Below are 18,783 nucleotides of genomic sequence, written 5' to 3' on the forward strand. Positions count from 1 at the left end.
GCTCAAGCACTTCGAATGAGGAGGGTTGTTTCACAACTTTCGGTTGTGGATTGGTTGGTCGGTCGGTTGGTTAAAGAGGTGCTTCTGACCTTGAGCGGGCATATTTAAGACATAATTGGGACAGTGGATTTGACAAAACGTATGACTATTTCTACCCTAACTCCCCATTATATTTTAAGTTGGAAGGTCGCGGATATACTGTCGAAAACCGACTGAGACTGGGCAAACACAGGATGAATGTTTTAGCGTCTTGTCATCCTTTGCGCAGACTTTGTTTTCTGTGATTTACACTTTAATAAGCTTTTCAATGTGGGATCTTCGAGGTAGATGCCCTGTGAAAACCCCTACAATATTACATACATAATTTCCTTTTACCGACAAGTAGATACTTTTTGTTATTTCTGTCATTAATACTACCCCAAAGTATGTTATGTACTGTGTTCGCAGTGTTCTTAAATCTGAGGTGAACCTGTATGTAGAGCTCATTGCTCAATCCTTGAAGCAATGGAAACATTCCTGGCTGCGTTCGAGCGGACCAACTCAATTTACTCAACTTCTCACTGCAAGTCTAATGCAGTGCCTCATTATATAATTTTAAGCAGTAAGACGAGATAGTCTTTATTGCCCTCAGCTATCTACTTGAAGGTTAAGTGACTTACAGGTTAGAACAGAGATGGCAGAGACACTAGGCATCTTGTCTTGTGAGACGTGTGGTGCGATATTACTTGAAGTAAGGATAATACGCATCCTCAGAGACGAGAACGCCATTACTGCAGTAGTGCGGAGTATCGAAAAAGACTCGAATGAGTCCATCCGCCTCCGTGCGCAACAATTGGAGCAGTGCCCGTTCAAAATATGTTAGATTTTACGGAAGAATCTTAGCTTGCGGGCTTACAAAATCCAACTCGTACAAGAATTGAAGTCAACGGTCATCAAACGCGTCGCACATTTAATGAATGGGCCCGATTTTCACAAAAAAAATTTTGGTTCAGCGATACAGCTCAAAAAGTTTTCAGGAATATCTGTGAAAACCTCTACTCGACACAAGGGCAACACGGCTACACAGAGCTCTGGCTAAGAGAAAGACTGACACATGAAAAGATGTGACGGAACCTATACGATCAGTGCGGAGGTGAAAGCTACGGCACTGCTGCGCGCGCAAAATCCGGAGATAATTAAGGAAGACCAGTGTCTACCTGTAGTCGTACACAAGCCATTTCGTTCAGATTGGGTAGTCGCAAGACAACTGTTTGCTGCGAACTCAGTCCGGTGGGCTACGGCTTCGTTCTCAAAATTTAAGCCGCCGGGGGCGGATGGCATCTTTCCAGCACTTCTGAAATAGGAAGAGCAGGTTCTACTGCCCTAGCTTGTTCAATTGATGAGGGATAGCTTGGTGCTGGCGTATTTCTCTGAATCATGGAGGACCGCAGAAGTGATCTTTGTACCGAATGAAGAACTACTTACTGGCCAAATTCTTCAGTCGAATTAGACTAATTTCCTTCCACAAAAGTAAAGAGTATGTAAAAGATCGTGGAACACGAAATAAGGTCGAAAGCGCTGAAAACGACACCCCTGGATGTCAACTAGCATGCTTACAGAGCAGGCATATCGACCAATACTGCTCTGTACCAGCTAGCCTTGGAGATACAGAATGCGCTGGAAAAAGGGGAGGTAATGTTATGCGTCTTCCTAGACATCACAAGGGCAGGTTAGGACAGAGCGTAGCCGACGCGCTGCGGAAAAGGAATGTGGCAGCACCGGTACGCAGATGGATAGAGGCCGTACTGCGCACCAGAAACCTGAAGGCTCAGTAGTAGATACCAGAATTCGCCGCGGCACTACAGGGGCACAAAGAGCTGCCCACAGGGAGAAGCGCTATCCCTCCCTTTATGGACTGTGAAGTCGTTTGTCTACGCAGATAAACCCGAGACGATTGACGTCTCGTAAGATTAATGCATGGCTGTGGTCGAAAATTGGGCCCCTCGGCTGTAATTATTATCTTTAAAATAATGCTAAATTCTAAAAAAAAATAAAGAACTTGAGTTCAAAGAACTCACTTAAAATTCGGCTTTGCTCTATTATTCTTCTTCTTTATTTGTTTATTTTCCGCAGCATTTCAATTCAATCACCATAGAACACGTTCAATGCCAACAACAACTTTTAGGTTATTAAATCTTCTCTATGAACTTATCTTTTAGTTTATTGAAATATTTGTAATTCTCATACTTGTTGAGTATTTACTTAAGCTTTCATATACTCGCCTGATAAGTAGTGTGTGTGAGCGCTGGCAAAATCATTCATAATATTTGTGGTTGCGGTTTGCTATGATGAGTTCCTTTGCTTGTTTACTTCATTAAGCCGGTGTCAACAACAGCTATCTGCAACGGCAACTTTGCGGCAACAACGGCGGCTTTAATTAAAACATATCCATCAGATGTTTTCTAACACATACACGCACACGCCTAACCCCCCCCACACATACATGTATAGTATGTAAATAGCAGAAAGTATACATGTGTGTGTCGACGCAGGAGTTTCATTTTTGCTGCACAAAATACCGTTGATTCTGTGGTTTGCTTCGGGCTTTTAAATATTTGCGGAAGCATTATTACAGGGTTTGCCAATAGGGGCGATATGATTAACTTAATGTGAAGTACAATCGATACAAATAAGTCCTGAATATAACATCATTCAAATGGTCTCCAAAACTTCTTTGGCATTTTCCATGAATTCAATGAACCTAATGCTCGCACACTTTTTCCACTAAATAAAGTCCTGTGTCATGATTAACACGTTCAATATTGACTTCTAAAGTTTGAAGAGAGTCTGATTTATTGCTAAAAACCAACGAATTTAGTTAACCCCACAAAATGTAGTCTAATGTTGTCAAATCACAACTTCTTGGAGGCCATTCAATATCACAATTTTTTTAAATAATCGAATATTCAAACCTCCCTCGTAATAATTCGGTTGTTGTACATGATGTGAGGCACATAGCCCAGTCTTGTTGGAACCAGATGTTGTCAAGATCAACTTCTTCCAATTGAGGCCATCAAAGTTGGCTATTAACGATCTATACCGCTCTCCATTGATAGTAATGCGGTCACCAGCTTCATTTCGAAAGAAGTACGGACCGGTGATTCCGGCAGATCAAAAAACTACACCACACTGTCAATTTAGGTGAATGCAGTAGTTTTTCATGAATAACTTGTGGATTTTCTTCCTACCAGGATCAACAGTTTTGTTTATGTACTTCAGCACTCAGATGAAAGTGAGTCTCAACGAAACAGGTGATTTTCATAAAAAAAAACGTTATCGTATTCAAGTTGGTCCAAGGAAGTAATTAGCAATTTTGTTTATATTTTATGGGGTCAATAACCTCATTTATTTACATTTAGCCAAGTCCGCAACCTTTTTTTTACATTTCGGGTCTTCAAGTTGTCCCAAACAAAAACAACACATTCATGACTTTTACGGTGGTCCGATGGCTCCAGTTCTTGAGTGAGAACAATTTTATATGGATGCTAACCAAATGCCTCTCCAAAATCCGCCAGGTTGTGGTGTGAGACAGTCTGAATTCTTGAAACCGTCTTGGTATCGACAAATTGCGGTCTTGCGCCAAGACTTGCCTGAACGGCAGCAATATTTTCACTACTTTGAATGGTTCTTGGTCGAAACGACACTTAGAAATACCATCATCCTTATTTGAAAACCCGGTATAAGAAATTTATACATACATATGTATATGGAGATGAAAAGTAAAGTTGAATATAATACATAAAAAATGCATGTTTTCATAAAAAAGGCATACAAGTCCTTGTAGAATATTGGAAATTATTAAATTTCGAGAGCAAGTCAGTTTTTCATCACTAGTTGGGTCTTGAATGATCGCGCAAAGGGTTAGAAAGAATTCTGAAGTTAATTAACTATTGAAGGACTCGAATAAATTTTTAGTGGCTTTTCAGTACATCCAACATAACATCGCTGCGCGACAGCCGCCTAAGCACTGGACAGGTACGATGCCTGCTTTACTTATATAGAACCAGCTGGCAGCCAGTTGCCTGCGCAGTCACGTCATGACTTTTAACTCACATCACATCGTGGCGCGAGAGTCGATTAAGCACTGGCCAGGCACGGTGCTTGCTTTACTTATATAGAGCCAGCTGGCAGCCAGTTGCCCGCGCAGTCACCTCATGACTTTTAAATCACAACACTTCGCTGCGCGACAGTCGTTTAAGCACTGGCCAGGCACGGTGCTTGCTTTACTTATATAGAGCCAGCTGGCAGCCAGTTGCCCGCGCAGTCACCTCATGACTTTTAAATCACAACACTTCGCTGCGCGACAGTCGTTTAAGCACTGGCCAGGCACGATGCCTGCTTTACTTATATAGAGCTAGCTGGCAGCCAGTTGCCCGCGCAGTCACCTCATGACTGTTAAATCACATAACATCGCTTCGCGACAGTCGCTTAAGCACTGGCCAGGCAGGGTGCCTGCTTTACTTATATAGAGCCAGCTGGCAGCCAGTTGCCCGCGCAGTCACCTCATGACTGTTAAATCACATAACATCGCTGCGCGACAGTCGTTTAAGCACTGACTAGGCAGGGTGCCTGCTTTACTTATATAGAGCCAGCTGGCAGCTAGTTGCCCGCGCACTCACCTCATGACTTTTAAATCACATAACATCGCTTCGCGACAGTCGCTTAAGCACTGGCCAGGCAGGGTGCCTGCTTTACTTATATAGAGCCAGCTGGCAGCCAGTTGCCCGCGCAGTCACCTCATGACTGTTAAATCATAACACATCGCTGCGCGACAGTCGCTTAAGCACTGGCTAGGCACGGTGCCTGCTTTACTTATATAGAGCCAGCTGGCCGCCAGTTGCCCGCGCAGTCACCTCATGCCTTTTGTATCGATCAAGATAGCTTCGCATTGCCTATTTTGCTAGGCAACGCTACAATCTTTGAACTAATTCTAAAAATCGGACCTTTATAAGGTATAACTGTTATATAAATAGGTCACGGAAAATCAGGATAAAGAATTTTTGTACTCTCTATGCCACAATAAGAGCATTTGTGAAGGGTATTATTGCTTTTTTTGTGTGAATCTCATGTAGATAATAGTATACCATTTTAAAAACCCATACTTCAGCGCTACTCAAAAACTTTCCAATACGCAAATATTTACCACTGTGTAGTTGTGAAAACTTTGTTGAGCATTTCTGCAGTTTTATTCTTCATTTTTTTTTGTAAATACTGCCGCACACAACAGAACCACAATTTGAGATGATGCAACGTATAGAATAATAAAAATAATAACAATAATAATAAAATAACAATAAAAACTCAACTATGTAAATGCCAAGCACATTCGCCTTCCCTAAGCTACTGGCAACGACTTAGTCTGCTTGTCTGTGCGCGCTTACTGTTTGCTTAGCTGTCTGGTTGGCTGTCACTTTGGCAGCCACTGAACCAATGAAGGTCCTTCTTCAAAACACATATTTCACTAAATTATTATGCATATGTATAGTTTTTTCTGTGGCTGCCGTTCACTTGCATGCATGCCACCGCAAGTATGACCACAAACAACCTGCTGCTTATACACATAACCTCACTTATTTGTATGTGTATGTATATATTTGTGAATGTGTGTGTGTTTTTGTGTCGGTAGATAAACAAAATTTATGCAGTATCAATTCGACGCACAGTCTGTCATCCATACTGCCACTGGCTTTAAATTAAGTAAGCTTTTTTACTCCGTTCCTTGCTGCCAAACAAATTGTCGTCTATGATCCTGTTTGCTTGGTCGGTTAGTTGGTTGGTCGACAGCACGCCAGGGCGTATGTGTAACTGGTAAATTTATGCAGATTTTTATTTCGACCGCACACAATTTCACTGATGCTGACGATATTGTCAGTCATTTCAATGCCACCTTGTACTGCCCGCCCCACCCCATGACAACGCTTTGTGATAGTCGTATTTATATGCTTTTTACATGTAGTAGACACCATGGCAACACACACACACACACACAAAGGTTAGTGTGTACTTTTATTCAATTTGCATGTAGTTTTTAATATTTTTTATACCCTCAACATGGTATATTGTATGGAAAACTTTTTTATTTGAAAAGATATCTTCATGAAATTTGGTAGAGATTATTTTTCAAGGCAATAATATAAGCTCCGGAAAAATTGTTCAGATCGGTCAACTATAGCTTATAGCTGTCATACAAACTGTAGGATCAAAATCATACCTTTATATGGAAAACTTTTTTATTTGATAAGATATTTACACGAAATTTGACGAATATGATTTTCTAAGGCAATAATATGATCTCCAGAAAAATTATTCAGATTGGTCATATATAGCATATAGCTGTCATACAAACTGAACGATCAAAATCTTATCCTTGTATGGAAAACTTTTTTATTTGATAAGAAATCTTAACCAAATTTGATGGATATGATTTTTTAAAGCAATAATACGATATCCAGAAAAATTGTTCAGATCGCAACACTATAACAAATAGCTGCCATATAAACCTATCAATCAAAATTAATTTTTTGTATGGAAAACTTGTTTATTTGACAAGCTATCTCCACGAAACTTAGCAGAGATTATTTTCCAAAGCCATAAACCGACCTCATAAAAAATTGTTCAAATCGGCCTACTATAGCATATAGCTGTCATACATACTGCAGGATCAAAATCATATCCTTATATGAAAAACTTTTTTATATGACAAGCAATCTCCACGAAATTTGGCAGACATAATTTTCCAAAGCCATAAAACGATCTCCTAAAAAATTGTTCAGATCGGTCCACTATAGCATATAGCTGTCATACAAACTGCAGAATCAAAATCATATACTTATATGAAAAACTTTTTTATATGACAAGATATTTTCATAAAATTTGCTATAAATTATTTTTCAAGGCCGAAATATAACATCCGTGAAAATGGTTCAGATCGCTCAACAATAGCATATAGCTGTCATACAAACTGTAGGATCAAAATTAAGTCCTCTAATAGAATTTATTTATTTGTGAAGGCTATCTTAGCTTTGGTGCCGCCGTAGTTAACGTTTTTTACGTTGTTTTTGTGGTACGCAAAGTGCAAGGTACAAGGCACAAGGTTGCCGGTAATGTGTGAGCCATAAAAACACGCACGCCAAAGTATGTATAAGTGGGACTTTCAAATTGTATAAATTTCTAAAAACTATTTTACACTGCTGTGGTTTTTTTTGCTTCGCACAACACTCAACCAAAACACACACTGCCGTTGTGTATATGTACCATAAAATTCTATGCGAAAAAAGTGGGGTGAAAGTGGTAAAAGTGCGCTTACTACTCATTTATGCCATCATTTTGTGTGTGTGTGTCGGCTGTATGTATTCAAGCGTGTGTATTTGTGTTCGTGCTTGTCTGCTTTGACACATTTTCTTTTTGTTGACAGTGTTCGCTTTTGGCTTTCGGCATTACATAGAACTCTTCGTTCTTTATTGCCCGCAAATGCAGAGATGTATGCATAGCCTTGTTAACATGTAGTCGTAATGTAATTTTATGCACGCACACACATTTATATATAGTATAGAAAGAGCTGTAGTAGTGTGCGTGCGAACATTTGTAAGTGAAACGTGTGGTTATTGTGGAAGTTTTCATGTTTTTAATGTCTGACTTTGCGCTTTATTTTCGTCCGTTTCATTTTATTTGCACTGACATGTTGCCAAATTCGTTGCGAAGCCAAAGGAACGAGTAAAAGGTAGAGGCAAATAGAAAAAGTGTTAATCAAAGAGTTTTTCTTTGTAACGCATAATTCTATTAAAATAAGTTTACTGCATTAGTATCAAGCCGAAAATTCAGCATCGCTGCAAGGGAATGTAAATAATAAGTGATTTTGGTATGAAGAAGCAGGATTTAGGGATTTAAGCGTGTCATATACTACCCAAAAGTGGAGATTCCTCATTATATGCTTCAACTACACATACATAAACAACATAGTAAATATCGAATAATCGATCACGAATGAGAAAAAAATCGATTGAATCCTCTGAGTGTAACCTTACACCTGGCAAACTTACTCCTAATCAGATATTAAACACAACCTAAACCCAGTTCCATAAATAGTAGTTGAAGTTATCGCAGTTCTGGCGATATCACTATTGGTTGATCGTTAACTAGCATTCAGCCTAAGCCCACATCTTCGTCACTGCTGTTAATAACTCTTCAGGCCAAGGGTGTAGTCAACTTTTCTAAATGCGCAAATGAGGACTAAAACTGTCATTATTATCATTATGAGTTGGCGTTGTTTGCATCCTCCTTCTGATTCCAGCTTCGGACCAGTCTCCGTCAGCCAAGAAGCTGATTGGCGGTATTTCTTCCCTCCTTCTGATACAAGCTTCTGCGCAGTCTCCTTCAGTCAAGAAGCTGCTTCCTTATCAGTGTGTCTGATCTGTAAAAACCCTCCAAGAAGGCAAGTGGATGTTTCCAGCCTTTGAACACCTCATCCGTAATGACCTCCTACGGTGTAGTCAGCTCTTCGGCCTTCAAGACCTCAGCTGAGTAGTTTTTCGGTAGTATCGCCATTCAGATGTTTTTGATGGCATAAGAGTTTCGGTCTGAGCTGCTGGCCTGTGCACTACCACCGCTTGGGCTGACCTTCTCTTCGCAATCGCTTGTGGATGAGCGTGCTGCTTGTGCCTCTTCCCTCCAGGTGCACTTGTTTTAATTTACTCGCTTAATCGCTTTGCAGCAGGCGCAAGTTTTTGTGCGAGAGCGCGCTTGTTTGTGACGTGCTTCCTTCGAACACGCTTTGTTCTTTGAGAGAATTCCTATGTTTATATCCAGTGCAATGGACCTTGCTTCACTGGATGACTTGTCCATCCCTCAGGTGTCTTAGGTACCAATTTACATTAGCTCCACTCATTTCAACTCGCAGCGGGTCGTCAAATCGTCGGGAACGACTATCCGCCAGTCTTTGTCCCCTCCGAGTCCACTTCTTCTCTCTACTTGCGCGATTTTTTGCGAGGCCGCTACCCACCAAGCGATTGAAGGGGTGATGTTCGTGTTTATCCCTTCACGAGCTATTACCGCTTCTGCCGTTGGTTTTGGTACAGTCCCCAATGCGTCTTTACTTGTGAAGAGGGCTCATCATCTCTGGAAAATTTATTGAAAAAAGCTTACTACTCCGACGTGAATCGTTTCACCTTTTGATATCAGCCACTCCTGGTATTCGCGTAGCGCCTCCGTTTCTCGCGTTCGATGAGACCCATATTTGGCTCAATGGGTACCTAAAAAGCAAAATTGTCGCATTTGGGACGAAGACCAACCTGAAGAGATTCAAGAGCTGCTATTTCATCCAGCAAAATCAACGGTTTGGTGTGGTTTATGGGTATGTGGAATCATTGGTCCATGTTTCTCAAAAACAATGCCGGTGAAAACGTAACCGGCAATGGCAACCATTATCGCTCAATGACAACGGACTGTTTGATGCCTAAAATTGAAGCCCATGATCTCGGCAACATCTGGTTTCAACGAGACGGCGCCGCTTCCCACACATCGCAACAATCAATGGATTTATTGCAAGAACACTTCGATGAGCAGATAATTTCATGTTTTCGGCGCGTCGATTGGCCACCGAGATCGTATGCTATCACACCGTTCGACTTTTTCCTATGGGGATATGTAAAGTGTAAAGTCTATACGGGCGATCTCGCTTCGATTTAGGCCTTGGCGCAGAACATCATGTGTGTCATTTACCAGTTATCAGTCGAAATGCTCGAACGAGTCATCGAAAATTGTACACAATGGATGGATCATCTGAGTCGTAGCCGCGACCAACATTTAGAAACGATAATCTTCAAAAAATAAACGCCAAAGAATGCTCTTTTGAATGATAACAAACATTCCCCAAGTTTGTGTGTTTTTTTTTTCATTAAAAAGAGGAGGGAAACTCGAAATGGATCATCCTTTATTATATTCAATTAACGACTATTGCTTATAACGGGTGATTTTTTTGAGGTTAGGATTTTCATGCATTAGTATTTGACAGATCACGTGGGATTTCAGACATGGTGTCAAAGAGAAAGATGCTCAGTATGCTTTGACATTTCATCATGAATAGACTTACTAACGAGCAACGCTTGCAAATCATTGAATTTTATTACCAAAATCAGTGTTCGGTTCGAAATGTGTTTATCGACAAATTTTGTTCAGCGATGAGGCTCATTTCTGGTTGAATGGCTACGTAAATAAGCAAAATTGCCGCATTTGGGGTGAAGAGCAACCAGAAGCCGTTCAAGAACTGCCCATGCATCCCGAAAAATGCACTGTTTGGTGTGGTTTGTACGCTGGTGGAATCATTGGACCGTATTTTTTCAAAGATGCTGTTGGACGCAACGTTACGGTGAATGGCGATCGCTATCGTTCGATGCTAACAAACTTTTTGTTGCCAAAAATGGAAGAACTGAACTTGGTTGACATGTGGTTTCAACAAGATGGCGCTACATGCCACACAGCTCGCGATTCTATGGCCATTTTGAGGGAAAACTTCGGACAACAATTCATCTCAAGAAATGGACCCGTAAGTTGGCCACCAAGATCATGCGATTTAACGCCTTTAGACTATTTTTTGTGGGGCTACGTCAAGTCTAAAGTCTACAGAAATAAGCCAGCAACTATTCCAGCTTTGGAAGACAACATTTCCGAAGAAATTCGGGCTATTCCGGCCGAAATGCTCGAAAAAGTTGCCCAAAATTGGACTTTCCGAATGGACCACCTAAGACGCAGCCGCGGTCAACATTTAAATGAAATTATCTTCAAAAAGTAAATGTCATGAACCAATCTAACGTTTCAAATAAAGAACCGATGAGATTTTGCAAATTTTATGCGTTTTTTTTTAAAAAAAAGTTATCAAGCTCTTAAAAAATCACCCTTTAGTTAAATCAGAATGAACGCATTTACATATTTTACGCTCTTATGATAACAAAATTAATTTCAATTGCTGTCAAATTGTTGCAATCTCCATATATTATTGACGTCACGCAAAAAATTTTAGCTGTCAGTAGTTCTGTCAGCCACTAAAAGCAGTAGCCAGAGTGGCGAATAATATGTTGTCCAGTGGCGGATTCGCTGGGGGTTTTGGGTGTCGAACCTCTCTAAAGCCGAAGCATGATAGTTCGGTAAGAATTTACGAAAAATTTAATAAAAGAGAGAAAGAGGTTTGTTTTACAATGTCTATTTGGTTGAGAGTGTTCTGAAATCTTGCCTCGTGTTCGCTGCTTCCAGATCTTAACCTCCATGTAGAAAATTTTTTTTGTAGAGCCCCCTTAGAAAGAAATTCTGAATCCGCTACTGATGCTGTCCTTTCGTTGCATTAACAATTTGCTGAATATATTTTCACCACTAATTAAGTTATTGTTTTTGCACTAATACCAAACACGAAGACTGTCAAGTCAATCACTTTTGATGGTTGTAAATAATGAACATAATTCAATAAAATCATTTCACATATTTTTTTGGTTAAAAACATTTCATTAAATAAGTTTTAAAGCAAATTTGCTGTGATATTGTATATATAAATTTCTCTATTCGGAAGATTTAGGCAGAAAATATGTTGGAGTAGTGATATATTACTACATCATGAATGCTCTGTAGGAAAATGCCTATTGATAAGAAAAATATGTAGTCGCGTTTTGATATGATATAAGGGTTACACAAAATAAGGCTCTACTTTTGGGGGAAAAAAAATATTTTGACTAATCCACCCCTTGTGGAGTTCGGAGAATAAGAACAATTTACAAAGAAATATGAGCTTAACAAGAGTTAAGTATAATCCGTGCTTTTAAACTTAAAAAAACTGGTTTAGTTGCTGACTATTCAAAATATTCTAAATTGCGTCGACAATTTGCTGAACTTAACAAAATATGTTATTCTTTATATATATAAATCTTCTGATCGTGAATTTGCATTTGAACTGCTCCTAAACGGATGGACCGATTTTGATGAAATTTTCTGTGTATGTTCAAGGAGATTCGAGAATGGTTTAGATTTACAATTTGGTCCACTGGAAAATGTTTTTTAAATTATTTTTTCATTTTTAATCAATTGTTAATTTTGGAATGTTTGACCGATAGATGGCTCTACCATCGCAGTATCCAATATTCAAACCTTAAATTGGCGTAAACGTGCATTAAAGAAAACGATGCCAAAGTAAAAGGCGACATCTGTGTATCAAGTTTTTATATTGAGGACAGAGTTCGTTCTTAAGTAATAAATTGGGTGATTCAATACATCTATGGGTAGCTATAACATTTTTTTCATACCTGCTAACTATTGGAGGGGGTATCTGGACAGGCAATTTAAAATTGCAAAAGGTCTGGCGTAAAAAAATAGCGGCATAACTGAAGTGTTGATAAAAAATTTGAGATATACAGAAGTCTTTTCGAAGCATTGCACAGAGCAATACAATATTTAAACGGGAACGCTGAATACATATATGCGTACAATTTCAAACTGATCCTTCCTGAAAAATAATAAAATTGCTAAATATTGGGAATGGTAGAATAGAACTCCAATCAAATACACAATGCAATGAATTAAAACTGGCTCATTTATCATTCGATGAATAATATACCATGGGCATCCCAAAAGACTGATGCCATAACCTTGCCAGCCGATTTTTTTGTCTTTCCACGCTTGAGAACCGTTTCTTAATATGCAGTCCACCAGGCTGACAATCGATTGGACTCGATTGATTTCACTGATGCACAGCCCAAATTCAATAGTATTTTTACCCAAAAACCAATTCTTTCTTAACGCACGAAATGCTTTTTGATTCATTTTTGTTGCTTCATCAAAAATGCGATTATTCCTTAACTAATACTTATAATCTAACTAATAGAAATCATATAGATGGTATTAGTAGTACTATCTATGTATCAGCCACAGTAAAACGTAAGCGGGTCCTCTAGTAATAATTATATAAATAAAGTAAAAAATAATATTATACGTAATCCAAAATTGTTCTATGGTTTCGTCAACTCCAAACGCAGGATTTCTAATTTTCCGTCCGCTATGAAATATAAGTCTAGTATGTCTAGTGACAATCACACCATTTCTAATATGTTCGCTGAATTCTTTAGGTCCAATTACGCTCCAATATCTCCAAAAAAATGTTCCGCATCAGCACAAGTTTTGTCCGATTTCTGTCATTAATGCAACTAGCATTTCCGAAGCAGACGTCTTATATCAGTTAAATATGTTCGAACAATCGTATAATTATGGCCCAGAGTTGATACCCTCACGCTTTCGTAAGAAATGTGCCAAATATATATACCAACCCCTAACAAAACTATTTAATTCATCTCTTACGCACGCCTTAATTCCATCCATATGGAAAAAGTCAAATATAATTCCTCTACATAAGAGTGGATTTAGGTCATCTATTGAAAACTATAGGGAAATAGCAAAGTTGTCTGCAATACCTAAACTTTTTGAAGCAATTATAACAGATGATATAACCTTCCGGATCTCTCCACTAATTTCTTGTTCTCAGCACGGTTTTCGTAAAGGGAAATCTACAATAACTAATTTGCTTGAATTTGTATCAAATGTATCAGCGGGCTTAAGGGAGGATAAGAATACTGTTGTTATATACACAGATTTTAGTAAAGCCTTTGATAAAGTAAAGCCATTCAATTCTTTTGAATCAACTTGATCTTCTTGGGTTTCAAACAATATTTCTAAAATGGGCTGCTTCTTATCTTAGTAAAAGAATTCAACAAGTCATATTTAACGATAATTTTTCTGACATAATCAATGTTCCTTCAGCTGTTCCTTAACGTAGCCATCTTGGTCCAATTCTGTTCTTGTTATTTATTAATGACATATCATCTGTTGTTAAGTTTTCAAAAGTTTTATTATATGCTGACGATGTAAAACTGTTTAAAACATACATATACTTCAAAGAGCGAAAGCTGTCAGTTGCAAACAGACTTAAACAACCTAGTTTCTTGGTGTGATAGAAATTAGATGCCATTGAACCTTAAAAAATGTAAAAGGATGTGCTTTTCACGTAGAGCGGTAGACCCTACATACGCAATACAAAACTGTAGGTTGGAGCAAGTATGCAATTTTGTTGATCAGGGAGTAACTCTGGACCCCAAACTCAATTTTAATCTGCACGCATCTTCCACGGTTTTTAAAGCTAAAGGCGCTCTTAGTTTTGTTAAACGTTGGTCTAAAGAATTTAGAGATCCGATTAAAACAAACATTATTTTTACATATCTGATGAGACCTACATTAGGGTATGCTTCTGTGGTTTGGAGCCCTAGTTACGAAGTTCATTCCGATAAGTTAGAGTCCGTTCAGAAAACAATTTTACTTTTTTCCTTAAATCATTTGCATTGGGATTCCTGTATAAATCTTCCCCCTTACACTAACCGTTTAAAACTTATAAATCTCCCGACACTCGCTAGTCGTAGGGAGATGCTTGGTATAATATTTTTTGTAAAACACATGAGTGGGTCAGTCTGTAGCCCATCTTTCTTATTTGATATTAATTTTAACGTTCCCGTTCGCTCTATCGGGCAGTTTAGACCATTATTTTTAAAAATTTCTAGAACAAATTTTGAGTTAAATGAACCATTCTCATTCCAGCACATTTGATCTAACAGACTCACTCTTTACCATTAAAAAATTTTGAAATTTTTGTTTCTGTAGCTGAGCAGCTTAAAATCGCAACGCTTAAAACTCGCTTGCCTTTTATGTCTCGACGAATTCCGCTCGTTCGCGGATTGCGCCCCTTGCGTCCGTTGGGCGGAAGGAGGTTATCGTTGGGTATTATAATAACAAATACGTTTTGAATAAAATTTAAAAATTTACTTAATGTTAACCTCAATTAGGTTTCTCAAGCTTTTCCAGAAGATCATTGATAACCATAATTCAAAAAAGTGTTCCTAGGTGTATTCCGCAAATTGCACCACTTCGCCATCAGTGGCTTGAAGGGGTTGGTCGCCAGGGAATGTGAGGTTACGCCTAGATTATAAATATTGAGATTAAGACATATCGTAAAATTTTAGAAATGAAAATATTTACATTTTTTGTCCAAGGTAGAGCATATTACAAATCTGCTTTGAATAAAATATTAATTTTATTTTGAAACCTAGCTAATATAAACATTATGTTTCGGTTTCAGTTCGCTCAGTTTGTTGCGCATAACTTTCTTGAACTTTCGCTGGCTAAATACGCTTCGCCTTCTCTTAGCTAGAGATTAAGCAGGTAATAAACTTTACCAAATCTAAATATTAGATCATTTTCTTTTGTTTGTTTCATAATCACTCATATAATATAACCTAAACCCGAACCAAGCTCATCATTATCTGTTTTGGGTGTAATTAAGTTTATTTTTGGTTGACCTTCGATAAAGGATTAAAGAGGTAAAAATGGTATTAATAATTGAAATGTGTTTAACTACTTTTCTTTTTTTTTGTTTTCTCTTGCAGAAAGGGTTTTTCAGACATGTTATTGAAAGATGTTCTAACCTTTCCTAGGGAATAATCACCGATTTTCCGTAAAAGCATTGAGTAATCAAATTATTTAGTTCAGGGAAAGAAATCGTTTGCCTGTCTCTTATGTAATATAAACCATCGAAAACCCAGCAATATCATCAGTTTCAAATCGAGCGTGCAAAGCAAAAGTCTTGAGAAGTATTAACTTACTTTTTTAAATAATAAATATTATCAAGTTTAAAGAACTCTACGCAATAATTCAGCAGCAACTTTTGGCGTTAGTAAAGTGCTCTAAATTTACTGGACATAAAATACCGCTACAATATCAAAGTAACCCAAATCCACTACAAACAAACATTAACGATGTCAAGCGCTAAGGATTTTCAAAAGTCCGGTGTTACGACGCCAAGTTTTGGAAATAGTTTTTCGGACAACCAGGACACCAACCAATCAAGTAAACTCATGAGCAGCTCAACGTCAACTGACAACCGAAGAATGTCCAGCGAATCAACACTGGCTACTGGCAGCAGTTCCATTAATGTGTCACCAACTTTGGTCTTACCACAACCACCAGAGCTTTGGCTGCTTGAAAAAGCGGACCTTGATTGTGAGGAAGAGCTCAATGAGGATCACCCGGAAATGGCAAAGACTACCTACGATTATTACAACTTGAAGAAGCTGCTATGTGTTAATAACGGCTCACCTCAACCTAGTAATGAGACCCGCAGTAATTCGGCGGAGCCTTCGACCTTACCACAACCGCCACAACATTGGCTGAGAACGCTATATGACAGTAAAGAAGAAGAAAGTGAGGAGGAGCAAGAGATGGCAAAAAAGACGGATACCTTCGATTATTATAACTTGAAGAAATTGCTATCTGTTGATAGCTATGGACAGTTAGGAGACCAAAACTCAGCTCAACCTAGTAACTGTGCCAGCAATGTGCCGGTGATTTCAGCTTTGCCTCAACCACCACGACACTGGTTGCTTGGGAGATCGCAGGGTGGCTGTATGGAAGATGAATTGGAGCGTGAAATGGCAAGGATTGCAAGCACTTACGATTTTTATAATTTGAAGATGTTGCTTACCGGCGAATAATATTTGTAATCTCTTTTTATGATATATGTATGAATAGGTAATAATAAAGTTAAACTTATGTTCAACAAATAATATATTTTCACTTATAAAATCCCTTAGGTATGAAATAAAGTAGATTTTAAAATGAAATAAAGATTTTATTCAAAGCATATTTTTTTGGCTTATTATTTTTATATTTTGTTTGTATTCTTCTTTCTCTTTAGGAGTAAGCCAGTCGGGCAATGGAACATCTAATCTAGCGTCATCGATTGTGGAATCGTGTTCACAATCTCCTGGTGTTTTAATACGCTCTGGGCATCAGTCACTAGGTCACCAGTTTGGGAACTACAAGAGTATGGTTCGGTCTTGAAACCTTCCTTTAGTCACCGCATCTCTTTGTGTAACTTTTGAGCATTCTCCCTGACGTCCAGCTTCTCGAGCTCTTCATACTCACACATTTCGGCCTCTGTCTATTTTGCCTGCTTATGCGTTTCGTTTCCTCTTAAACTCCCGAGATCAATCCCACTTCGCTCGTGTTGTGGTCAACCGCAACATTGCAAGGTAGGCTATCTGCTTTCTGTCCACTGCGATTTGACAGCTCTCATCGTATCAGCGGTTCTTTTGACTTTTATGAAAACAAATGGTTCCGCTTGCATCTTTATGTAAGGAGCTTGAGCAGTTCCCTTATATCGAGTTGCTGATTAGTGCTCTCAGAGAGTAGGAGTGCAAGTCGAATAGAAAACCGTTTCGCTGTAATAGAGTCTCCTAGTAGATGTTAGGTTCATTGATCACAATATGATCGATCTGCTTTTATTTAAAATGCCTTCGAGAACTATTCACTGAACTAGTTCTACGTGAATATATAGTATGTAATCAGTTTTTTTGAAGTGAAATTTGTATATCGTCTTGGCCTATCCAAGCCTATGGCTGTTTATTGGTTAATATCTTTTCTGATCGTTAAGTAACAGGGATCTCACTTGAACAGTTTACTGCCGGTCCTTTGGTGCATCCAAGGGAGTTTCAAAGATTTTCTCTATTAACAAGATCTATTGCTTTCAAGCGCGGTTTCCTTCAGATTGGTTACTATTCACTAGGATAGTACATAGGTCCTCGATTTTAGTCCTGAAGTCGTAATCGTAGGTTCGAGACGAATGGCAGGAGTGTCTATTCTTATTTCTTTTCCTTCTCTCTGGCATCAAGTTGCTTCATTATTCGACTGGTTTTGGAGCATGGCTGCAACAAAATTCGACGGTATTGCGGGTTGATGAGCATTATAGGTCACTTCAGTCTCACTATCAGCAGAATGGAATTGGGTAGGAGCTGACTGCTTGTAGTTCACTACTGGATGATTGCGCCTCAGATAAGCACGACCAGCGCTAGTCAGCTAAGAGCTGGCTATGTGATCGCAATATTCTTCTGATCCGGAATAAATTGATTTCAATAGGTCTATAGAGCTCTCATGAGATGATTTGTGCTATATTTTTCGTATATCTTCGTACAGACTTCGATCGATTCTTTAAAAATTTTTCCACACCTGGTCAGAACTGCACTATTCTGTTTTCAATTCTTGTCGTCGATGTCGATGTCCGCCTCAAAACCTTTGTTTAGTTCCCACAATCTATCATACATATCATATATTTTAGAACACTGCATCCCAAAAACTAAGAAACACTTTACAACACTGGAACACTGTTTATTGAAAAATTTATAAATAGATGCTTATCAACCGAAAATTTTGTAATGCTCTTAGTAAGATGGGGATTTGAAAATGTCATGCTTTAAAAACTACTCTATGTAAATGTTTTGTATGAAATGTTTTTATAAGGATTTTCTATATTTATTAAATTAAATAAGGAAGGGTCAAAATAGCTTAAGATACCTGTTTCAATGACTTTGCATTTCTTTCATCTACCTGCTTTCTCAGAAAAAGGGGATTAGTGAAAGAGAGCTTTAACCAGTCTTCTTTGTTTCATATTACGTAACAATGAACGAAGAGAGACGGAGATAAAGAGTGAGAGAGAGAGAGAAAAGGGACGTTTAGTTCGAATGAATAAAAGATGAAAAAGTGTGTTAATACCTCGAAATTAGTCCATCGCTAAGAAATAGTATATAAATGATCGTTTTAATCTACGTGACGTCAGAAGCGTATCGAACGAGCTAAGTTCAGATCTCATCTTGAAATTCATCAAACAATTTTAAA

The sequence above is a fragment of the Bactrocera dorsalis genome, chromosome 3 (assembly GCF_023373825.1).
Source record: "Bactrocera dorsalis isolate Fly_Bdor chromosome 3, ASM2337382v1, whole genome shotgun sequence".
NCBI lineage: Eukaryota > Metazoa > Arthropoda > Insecta > Diptera > Tephritidae > Bactrocera > Bactrocera dorsalis.